Source organism: Falco rusticolus, chromosome 1, assembly GCF_015220075.1.
Source record: "Falco rusticolus isolate bFalRus1 chromosome 1, bFalRus1.pri, whole genome shotgun sequence".
In the NCBI taxonomy this organism is placed as follows: domain Eukaryota; kingdom Metazoa; phylum Chordata; class Aves; order Falconiformes; family Falconidae; genus Falco; species Falco rusticolus.
In genome coordinates this window covers 83,171,428-83,182,441 of record NC_051187.1, presented here as the reverse complement: position 1 = coordinate 83,182,441, position 11,014 = coordinate 83,171,428, and positions in this window count along the sequence as shown.

The window sequence follows — 11,014 nt, the reverse complement described above, 5'->3', positions numbered from 1 at the left end:
CTTATGTGCTGGCACGGACCCTGGTGCCAGGACCTCTCTGTTCAACAGGAGCCATTCTCATTTTGATTTTACAACCCCATTTGAACACGCATGCCCTGGTTGTTGAGTTTCCCATCCGGGGAGCCCAGCGCTCGGTCCCATTCACACGCACGGCATTCCCCGCGTGGTTTGAACCAAGGCTGCTGCCGAGCTGTGCAGCATCCGCGCTTCCACTCTGCTGGCTCCTTCTGACGTACCTGGAGCAAAGGCTTTATCTTGCTGGGTGATGTCTGGATGGTGGTGCCTGATCTTCAGAGAAGATTCACGTAGAAAATTACAAATCAGAAAGAAATACTCTGGCAGACAGAAACTGTGTAAATTTTTTTTTAAAAAAAAAAGCTCTAGACTGTTTAAATCTCAGACCATCCCATGCTGTGCTGAGGCATTGTGCTCTGCTCTACAAACAGCTGCGTGATGTTTTTGTCTTTGGGCAAATACAACTGTCGTTTATTTTTAGCTTTAATTTAATATCTCCTTTCAAATCTTATCACTGCCCACCCAGATCGAGTGGAATGGACGTAAATAGAAAATAACACAGACCATAGCTTACACTGAAGAGTGCAGCCAACAGCAAACTAATAATCTTTTTTCCCAGACATTTCATCTCGAATCCAGGAGAGACTTGTTTACTGATGTGATTCATAGCTGAAGAATAAAATGTTGTCTGGCAAGGTTGGTATTTCATATTTTCACGCAAGAATCTCAAAATATTTACAGACCTCAAAGCCTGTCTACACACAATTTTTTGCAGCAAATACCCTTTTTTTTTAAAGAACATAATTCCCCCCAAGTACATTGCAATAAAATCACAAATATGGTTAGAAAATGCTTTAGAGCTGTATAACTTAACTCCTTTGCCAATACAGAAAAAACCCTTTACTAACTTCAGTAACTTGGTGATGCTAAATCCATAGAGCATTCACATACAGAAACCATACCATCACCTGTCTTTTTAAGCTTAACTAATGCTGCAATATGCCTTGCAGCTCCATGGGTGGAAAGTTGAATGGAGCAGTTAAAGCGCTGCTGTTCCACCGGAAAGTGTGGGATAATTGCCCACGGTTGTGCTGAGAATACGCACCTGATCTGAATATATATGGAAGTGTTTGTAGAAACAGGATATGTTTAAACTAGCAGGATGAGAAACATGCTGCTTCAAGGTGATGGGAAATCAAACTCTGGCAAGGGTATTTTGCTCCAAAGTTAAGTAAGCCCTGGGGAGATTAAAGGAGCATGTGTTGGAAATTAGATGTTATACTCTAAGGATTTTTTTTTTTCTTTTTTTTTAGGATGTGCTTATCTTACTTGGCCATAAAATCTGGATGGCAAGAGAAGGGCTTAAATATAAATGCGAGGTCAGTGAAGGAAGATAAAAAATGAAACAGTTTGGGAGCCAGCGAGCATCATTGCACATGTTGGTGGGTTGTTACGGGCTTGCATGCAAAGCACCAGCAGCTCCTGGCACCTCTGTCCAGCTGTGCCATCTGCCACTGCACAATTGCATCTGCTGGGTCTCAGAAGGAGCAGGAGAGAGGGAAACTTCATTTAAGAGGTTATGATATAAAAGCGGCTGATTCCATCTTGTCTGCTAAGAAGATGAACTCCTATGAGCTGGAATACATAGCTCGTTAGTAGCAGGACAAAACTCCATCTCATCAAACCCTTGTCCTTTCCAGAAACAAATATAAAGAAAGTGGGGAAGGGAATGAAAAACTTGCATCATTGATAAGGACAACAGAAACTGGGGGGGTGGGGGTGGGGGGGTGGGCGGGGCGGGGGGATATGTGTGTGAGTGTGTACATTGCCTTGCCAATGAACTGTACCTGCCCAGCAGACCTCTGTATCAGCTCTTTGCTTTCTCATATTTGTTTTTCCCCTTTCCCCCTGAACATCCAGCTTGCTAATTCTCTCCCAGGCATTCACAGAAAGCAGTGCACCAGGTGCTGTCTCTGTGTGGATCTATAACACAAATTGCTTTATCTAGCCAATAATTTATGAACAAAGTCCAAAAAAATATTTCTGTTGCCAACTGTGTCAGGCTGAACCCTAAGGACCCCCAAAGACCTCCTTTAAAATACTAATAATCTATCTGCTTTCCACTGCCTGATCTGGAATATTAAAACACAGATTTGCCTACTTTTTGGTTATTCTGTTTTTCATAGCTGGCTTCGGCTCTGGCAATCTGATCTCCATAGAATTTGGAAATCTTTAATTCTGCTGGATGCCTTTGTCATCTCAGTGAGGCAACAGGTACTTTTCTCCCATTTCCATGTTACATGCTTTTGGTGTCTGAGTTTCTGTCACTGACATATCTAAGATGGAATATTCAAAGCTGTGATATATATTTATGTATATGTGTGTGCACACACTAAGAAAACTCTGTACTTAACAAAAGCAGGGTGGCTACATCCTATTTTTCACTCAAAGGACTGCTTTCATGGGAAACTGGGATTCAACATTACAGAGCAGAAGTTAATATTTCTATAATAAAAGGATAAATATTCCTCCTTTTCTGCTTTTTTTCCATGAATTCTATCCCCATCCTTTGGAGAGCACGGTGCTGGAGGAACATTCTGTAGAGTTTAGGGTCTGTATTAGCTCTGTGGCTGTGCTACACTCAGATCATGCTGTCTGCACCCAGCGGAAAGCCTCTGGTCTTCTTGGATGCAAGGGCAAGTTGCTGGCTCATGTTCAACTGGGTGTTCACCAGGACCTCCAGACCCTTTTCTGCCAAGCTGCTTTCCAGCCGGATAACCCCCAGCATATAGAGTTGCTCCTCCCCAGGTGCAGGACTTTGCACTTGTTGAATGGAATTATTACTATTATTAGCCAAATGTCAGCTGTTCCCTCCTCTCTGTGCATCCTAGCTGTGCTGTATGTGATTCTGATAGGTTTTAAGCACAGGTTTGCCTTACTTATGAATTCCCAGGTAGCATCAGTCTAGAGATAAGTAGCTAGGTGTTTACCCAAAGCTATCATGTGCTCCTCTAGGTGCACTCAGGAGGATTTTAGGTCTCTAAGCAAGTTCTCCTTATAGAAATTCCCTGGGACAGTTGTCTTTGACATCTCAGGTACCTGGCCCTCTTTACGTTTTGGCTGCTTGTTTTAATACTGGGTCTATTGTACTTAAACACTTTAATTCTGCCAAAGCTGCACTTTAACTCTTTGTCAATGGATCTGCTCCAAAGTCTAGTGAAGCTGCTAGATCAGGCTCTAAATAAAGCCTCTTTTATTGCTCAGAGAAGGTATTTGCCTGAAGGCTTTGCACATATTTGCAGCAGAGGCACTAAGGGAATGATGCCCATGCTGGGTTGCACAGGGTCAGAGCCCCATGACCCTGCCCCCACATCTCTTGCTGCTTTGCCAGAGTACTGCCTGTGTGCACACACTAACGCTTATTTTAGTCAAATTCAGCTGCTAGAGACAAACCTGTCGGCTACATTTAAGCTGACCTGGGTAATTTTGACTGAGATGCCTAGGAAGCTCCACAGATAGCTCAGTTGGAGAGGGGGGAAGAGCAGGCTCTGGCAGATGAGGGGTGCTCAGCAGCTGGTGAGAGGTATCCCTCTTCTCTCTCCAAAGGTGGTTACAGAGATGTCCCCTTTTAATCCAGCTGGACAGTGCAAAAGGCAGGGACAATATTTCTTCATACAAGCCTGTGTTGGTTTATTTGACCCTGACTTACGCTAGATAAATATGATTTATGCTAGATAAATATAGATCAGATTCAAAGAATTGGTATTCAGACTATTTATTTAGTTTTAGTAAATCATTTTTAATCAAGTTAGATAAGAAAAATCTGAATATAGAAAAGGAACCAGATATAAACAAGAACACAGGTTAGATGTTCTGACATCTTTTCTTTTCTTTGCAGAACTACCTTTTTCTGATTATGATGATGAAGTTGTCATTTATTCCATAGATCTAAGGTGACACCATCCATAGCCACAAAGCTGGTATTTCCCAAATCAGGCACCTCTAGAAAAGCAGATTAAAGACAGAGTGACCTTCAGGTTTTCCAGGACATTAGTGGGAGGCACTGTCAGGTTTGAGTCCAACAGCTGACGCTACCTGAAGCAAAGCTTTACTCTTTGCATCGCACCGCTCAGGCTGTGCAACTCTCTGCTTTTGGAGCCAGGAGAGCCAACCCAAAGAAAGCCTCGCTGTGCACCGAGGTCCTGCCCTCCTCTCGCTGGGCAGAACACCAGCATGCTTGAACTTCAGCAAGACCCCTACAAGGAGAGCTTAGTTTGGAAGAGGACCTGTGGGCTTGCTTTATCTCAGCTTCCTCAAGCTGATTCAAAAGTCTCCTTAGTTGAAAAAGCAGCTTGCATGATGATGTTTGCCTGAGTTCCTGGTGCTCCCGAAGCTGTGAGCTGCCCAGTTCAGTCTCTGTAGTGCAGGTTTTGCTCTTGTACATTTGCAGAGATTTAGCTACAAGTCAACTCCCCAAACACAAGCCTTGAACGCGCAGTTCCCAAAGCTTCATCCTGGGGAACAGGTCCCTTTGATGGGTCATCAGATCTCAGGCCATCAGATGTTTTTCTAATTTATTGCAGAATATTAAAAGGTATATGAAGATGATTTTTCTGATAATTGGATTTTTTATTTTTTTTAGAGTTCACGTTGCACAGAGCAGTAATGGAGAGTATCATATCCTGTTCCTTTTTTAATGAAAACACAAGATGTCCTCAAGGGCTGCTTTAATTAGAGCAATTCAAGCACTTTCCAGTGAGGTGACTGCTTGGGAAATGCTTCATTAAAAAGAAGCAAATACTTCATTAAAAAGAAGCAAAAATATTATAGAAATAGAGACCCTCCCCACCCACCCAAAAAAAAAAAACCAACAAAAAAAAACATAAAAAGAATTATTGGGGAACAGAAAGCAAAACAGAGTTTCTGGTAAAAGAAAAAAACCTGCAACAGTCTAGGGTCTCCCCACTCTGCCCAGTTTGGACCCAGCTGTCCTACCCGCTGCCCCTTTGGATGTTTGACAGGTCTTGGTCTCACATAGTGTCATGTTAAAGCCTTTAATTTTGGTAAAACAAAATGCTATTTTTCTGGCTAGTGCTTGGTATGATGGCCTTAAGGGAACTTTAAATGTTCATTTTCTTTACCAGAGTTCAGAAATACTTAGCTCGAGTCAATTAAGTTTCTAATTAAACATGCATTAGAAAGAGAATTTGCATATGAAATTTCTCCATATTTTTATTAAGAGACACAGAAGTCAGTAAAGTGTGGCAACCCCTATGTTACGACAAATTAAAGCCCAAGAACATTTTTAACCTTTGCTTGTGAATTGCATGACTCACAAAATTGAAGATCTCAGAGCAGAACCCTGCAACTTGATTTCTTTTTCCCAACGTGTTGATTTATGTATTGACCATATTCCCCAGGTTCCTCTGATAGAAAGGCTGTCATTTAAAAAATAAGCAGCATTTCAGTTGTGGGCGCCGTGCTTCTGTGGATTGCAAAGCCAATATATGCAATTCTGCAGCTAGGCTGTTAAAGCAAGAGCGTGTTCAGTAATTGATCTGTGCCAGCATCCTCTGCCACTTGAATGATAATACTTGTTTTAACCAGATTGGTCTCAAAAACTAGAATAAGCCTGGCAAAAAATGCCTGAATAGAACCATAAAAGAAAGGCATGATAAAAGAAAGCGTTACTGTCTCCTCTGTACAACATCTTGAGAGGATCTTTAGACATTTGGTGTCCAGATGAGGTGGCTGATGATGTTGATTTTAAAAAAAAGACTTCAGTCTACTTATTGGTTTATGCTTACTCAAAACAAAAAAAATCCCATTGCAGTGGGATAGCAGGTTACAGAAAACCTTTCTGTTAGGAGGATGGGTCTGAAACCCAGTATTTCATGCTTGATAGTGGGGAAAAGGGAAACTTATTTCTGACTCTTCATAAACTTTATTGCATTTAGTAAGAAAATGAAAAATCCCACTAAAAAGCAAAAATATTTTTAGTTTGGTTGAAAAATAAGCCACATACAGTGAAAACCAACCACTTCTAAAGTGGAGACAGGGTTATTTTATAAGGATAAATTAATCTCAGGTGAAATTGCTTTTCTGTAAGACTGAATCTATGTGAAAGCAATAAAAAGAAAACCCAGTGCTCATATCTTTTCAAAGAAGAAAAATACCCTTTCTAAACTCCTTAGGTGGAGGTACCTAGGAGTGCTTCTTCACTGGCTTCTGGTGTAACATAAAATAACAAAAATATGTTACCACAGCAATGTGAGAATTCATTGCAGAGGCAGAAGTGGCTCATCAGAGGTAAGGAATTAGCAAGAGACAATGCTCACCCAAAACATGCTGCCAGGTTACCCAGGCAAGCCCGTGAGCTTCCATCAGTGCAGACTAGAAAATGTATTGATTGGCTTTAAGTATAAGATTAAACAAGCAGCAATTCTCTGTGTATAATTTATAGGTTACTAGCAACAATGTCCCACTTGGCTATTCCTTCTGTGTGGCAGCACTCTCCAGACTATCAAGCTGCAACAGTGTCTTTTACCATCTCGTGTCAGCATACTCTTCATGCCAGTCCCTCTGCTGCCTTCCTCTTATCCAGGGCATGCATTCTGTCTCTCTTGCTTCTTCCTCTCTCTCCTCTTCTTCCTCGGCTGCTCTCTCTTCATTGGCTCCCTTAACAGAACCAGCCACACCTGCACCTTGTCTACATCAGCCAACCCGCTGCCACTGAAACCAGCCCCCAGCTGTATATTATCAATGCTAATTAACCCAGCTTCATTCCACTACACTTCTGCAGTGGCATCCTTCTCCCACAACTCACCCTCATCTCTATCAAGGATAAATGTGGTATAAAAAAGCTGTGGCTGGAATCAATCTATATTTTTAATTTCAAACTCTGACACATGAAAACCAGCCTGTTTTGACTGTGTGGTGCTTGGATTTTAACTTTACCTTCCCAGTTCTGTGTTTAAGCAAAAAAAAAGCCTGCTTTGTAAAGATTTAATTTCCTGTTCAGCATTCTTTATCTCTTTAGATGGGGCCTATTGGTTGGCAAAACCACTGGGAAATGGGAAACCCAAAGACGTATTTTTTCTAAACTGAGAAACAAATGTTTTAATTTTTTTATCCAATAGTAGGTAGAAACTAGTTTTGGTGAACAGAGGAACAGAGTAAGCTTTTTCAGATGCTCTTCCACAGCTATCTGAGTGTCATCTCCTCCCAGCCACAGCTCTTACCACCAGATCCCCACATAAGGAGGCATTCCTGGCTAAGCCTCATGGAAAAGGCCATGAACAGCAGGAGACGTTTTTTCTTTCCTCCTCAAAGTGGGGGAAGTTGCCTGATTTCCCAGAGAAGGGTTGGGCTCAACATCACTCCATGGTTATGTCCAGCAGCTTCCCATTCCCAGCTGTTTCTGGATCACATTTCCCACATGCCCAGGTCTCCCTTTGCATCACAGTGGGTTTAAAGGCACCAAACTCAGACAGAAGAGTGCCTGAAAGAGGATAACAGCACTGTGAGATGAATGCTCTGAGTGTTCCTGGGCACCCTTGCTGAAAAGCACCTTGTTACCATACTCAGCAATTTTCCAGTGTTCTGCAAGCACCTGGACCCACGGACCTGCAGGTCCCTGCCAGCCATGATGAGTGATGGGAACTCGGTGTGAACAGGAACCGCACCAAAGCAGAAGGGTTTGGAGAGCATCCCCCATCCCAGCCTGGCTCCCCAGACTCTCCCTTCTCAGCAGGTGTATAAGGTGAAGTCCTGCTTGAAAGGTTTGAGCATCAGTTCCAAATGATAACCCAAACATGAATTGGATTAGACCACCACTGAAAAACTATTAGGATCCTCTTTCTTTGTTAGATGATGAGCTCCCTAAAGACCCTTCCTACTAAAAGCACAGGGACACACGGGCTTCCAGTGCTGCCTAGGTACAGCTTTCAAAGCCATACATTTGGGCTTGTGTACTTAAGTCCCTTTATGGCACAGCCATCGACCTCTAAGTCACTGGGACTCTTTGGGAAGTGACTCGCATTTCAAAAACACATTTTCAATGTTGAAAAAAAAAAAAAGTCGGAAGTTTAGTTTTCCTTTTTGCCTACAGGAATCCTTTAGCAAGTGCATCAGACAGTGTCTGCCAAGCCTGGTCAGCTGGGATGTCAGGTGGGGATGAACAAATATGGGGGAGGAATTTCCTGGAGTCTGCAGGGCTCCTGTAGGCACTCAGAGATCTGTTCATGAAAACAACACAGAGCTCCACAGTAGGACTGACCTACAGCTTTCTGAGCCCTCCCACAGAGGAATACCCACTCCTCTGTGTCCTCTGTGGCATGTTCAGTCTGCTTGTGGCATAGACTATGGTGCCCTATACAGCGCATCCTATGGGCAGCCTTGCAAGCAATGGCCAAAGTGCTCACTGCAGCTTGGAAATACCTAGAGGAAAACAAGCCATGAGTCTGAACAGGGATGCATCAAGGATTTAAACCTACTTACAGCACTCTTTCCTGTTCTGTTCTTGAGACTCCTGATATAAGCCAAAGGCCCCAGTGAGATCTATGGCTGTACTGGTTTTCAGACTCTGCTCCATGAGACTCTGACTGGTGATCTGCTGCTGTCTTTCCAAATTCCAGTTTACAGTTCCAAAAAACTGTATCACTGCTACAGTACGATCATTTGAACACAAAACCCCACAGCGATGACACACACCTGTGTTAGTAGTCATCAGTGGTCCGCACTTGGGAGCAAGTTCTTCTGCAGTAAAAAAAAAAAAAAAAAAAGTCTGAGGCTAAAGGTCAGAAAAAGGCTGAAGATAATCTAGTCTGAGCTGTGCTGAAGTTTCCAGCTCAGTGTCAGACCACACCAATTCTCTTGTTATTCATTGCTCACAAAACAAACCAAAACGCCAGGAGCTTAATATTTTATTCACAACATGAAAAGCTGAGGTTTCATCTTGCCCTTGGCACAATAGATTGACTGAAGCAAGTGCCTACCCCACCTTATTATTGCAAAATGCCCACTAACCCATAATAGGCTTCAGCAGTGTACGGGTGCTGTATTTCTGGCCACAGAATGGGAAGGAAAAACGCAGACTTTTCATTAGTTGCCAGTGGAGATTTATAGTCAGTTGGTTACTATCTCTGAGCTTTCTTCACAGGAAAAGCGATTTTAGTTGTCACTGTGTGTTGCGCTGTATGGCCAAGCCTGGCAATGCAATTAGTGCTAACCTGGAGGTGAAGGGCACGCAGGGACTACCACAATGCTTCTGGCACTAATGGATATTACCACTTACCATTTGTGATCTGGCAGTTAAACATGCTTCCCTCTCAGCTGCGTCAGATATGTAACCATCCGTTTTCAGCTCTCTGCAATCGTTGCTGCCAGAAAAACTACACGATGACAGCACCTGACACAAGCTAGAAGAGTTGAATGTTGATTGTTGTTGCACATCTCAATAAATATCTTTACAGTGTCACAAGATGAGCAAAGGTTGGCCCTCAGTAAGTGGTGCTGTATGGAGGACGGTGTGCAGCCGGGGAATATCCAAGTAGGGCATTAAAACTTGAACTCGCAAAGCTGATGATTGCTGCAGCTTGCCTGGGTGCTTAACATGACAATAAAAGACTTGTGTGAATGAATGGTTCATGATAGATAAATGGCAGATGGCAACTGGGTGCGGGAGGTACAGTATGATGCACAAGGGACTGATTAAGAGGAGCTGTAACTTGGACACTTCGGATGCCAGACATCTGGAGCAAGGGGTGAGCGTGCTACATTTCCTGCAAATACAGTACTGTGCATATAATTAGGTCGAGACACACACATATTTATAGATACATTCACAGAGATGTATACAGACACAGGGCTAAAGAAGAAATGGTCAAGACCAAACTCTGGCCACAAGACTGAGCAGCCATAGCTGACTTTCATCCACACTATTTGAGGCTAGTCCTCTATAGCAGGGTTGTCTTGGAGAGCTGTGGAGTAAGCCAATACAGCTGTGTGGACCACAGTGGTCCAGTGCTTCAGCTGATTTCCCTGGCCCACTCATTTAGCAGCATAGATGTGCCTTCAGGATTCCTTTTAAACCCGTTCTCCATGGTTTGTTTAAATGTGGAAATAAACAAAAAACCAAGTTTTCAATGTCATCCCCCAGATAAGACTATTAATTATTCATATTGGTCAAGGTTTTGAGTGATCAAGGGACAGAGGACAGGATTCTTGCCATCTCCAAGGGGAAGAAAAACTGGTACTTGAATAGGAAAACATCATTTACAGGATGTGCAGCAACCGTGGAAAATGTGAATCCAGAAGCAGCTTTATAAGGGAATGACTCAGATATTGGTCATCCCCAGAAGAGTGGTCAAAACAGTCGGGAATACACTGATGGGAAAGCACCTGCATTGCAGAGCTGAGGTGACTCAGACGGAGCATTTCATCTCCAGCCTCTGAGATTTCTGTCCTGTCGCACAAGCCCCATCCCCAGGAGCATCCCCGTCCATCCACTCCCCAACCCAGCCAGTCCTTCCCTCCCCAGCAGGTGCAGGCATGGGAGTCTGGGGCTCACACTGAGGTACTTTCCTTCTCCTTCCCAGAGGTGAAATTTGGGGGGAAGGGAGGGTCCCGCTCAATGCAGTGTTCCTTCAGAGTGAAAAACCGCTTGGGCCACAAAGCCATTTAAAAAGCCAGGTGGGTTTCACCCAGCACCATGTGCTGGCATGGTTAGGATGAGGGTGACTGTAAGGGCAGCTGACTCTGCCCTGGAAAAGGTGGGTGATCAAATTAGGTCAAAAACCCTCTGAAGGGGGTGTTTGTAGCTTTAGGGGCTCTTTTTGAGCCAGAACCACTATTTTTAAGTGCCCCATCACATATAGTACCCAGCACCAGTCTGTGCAGCATGATCATGTAAACTAACCTAACTCAGCACCAGTGCCTTGCAAAGCTAGCATGAGGCAGAGTTAGCCTAAAACCTGCAGGCTGGGACTAGTAACAGCAA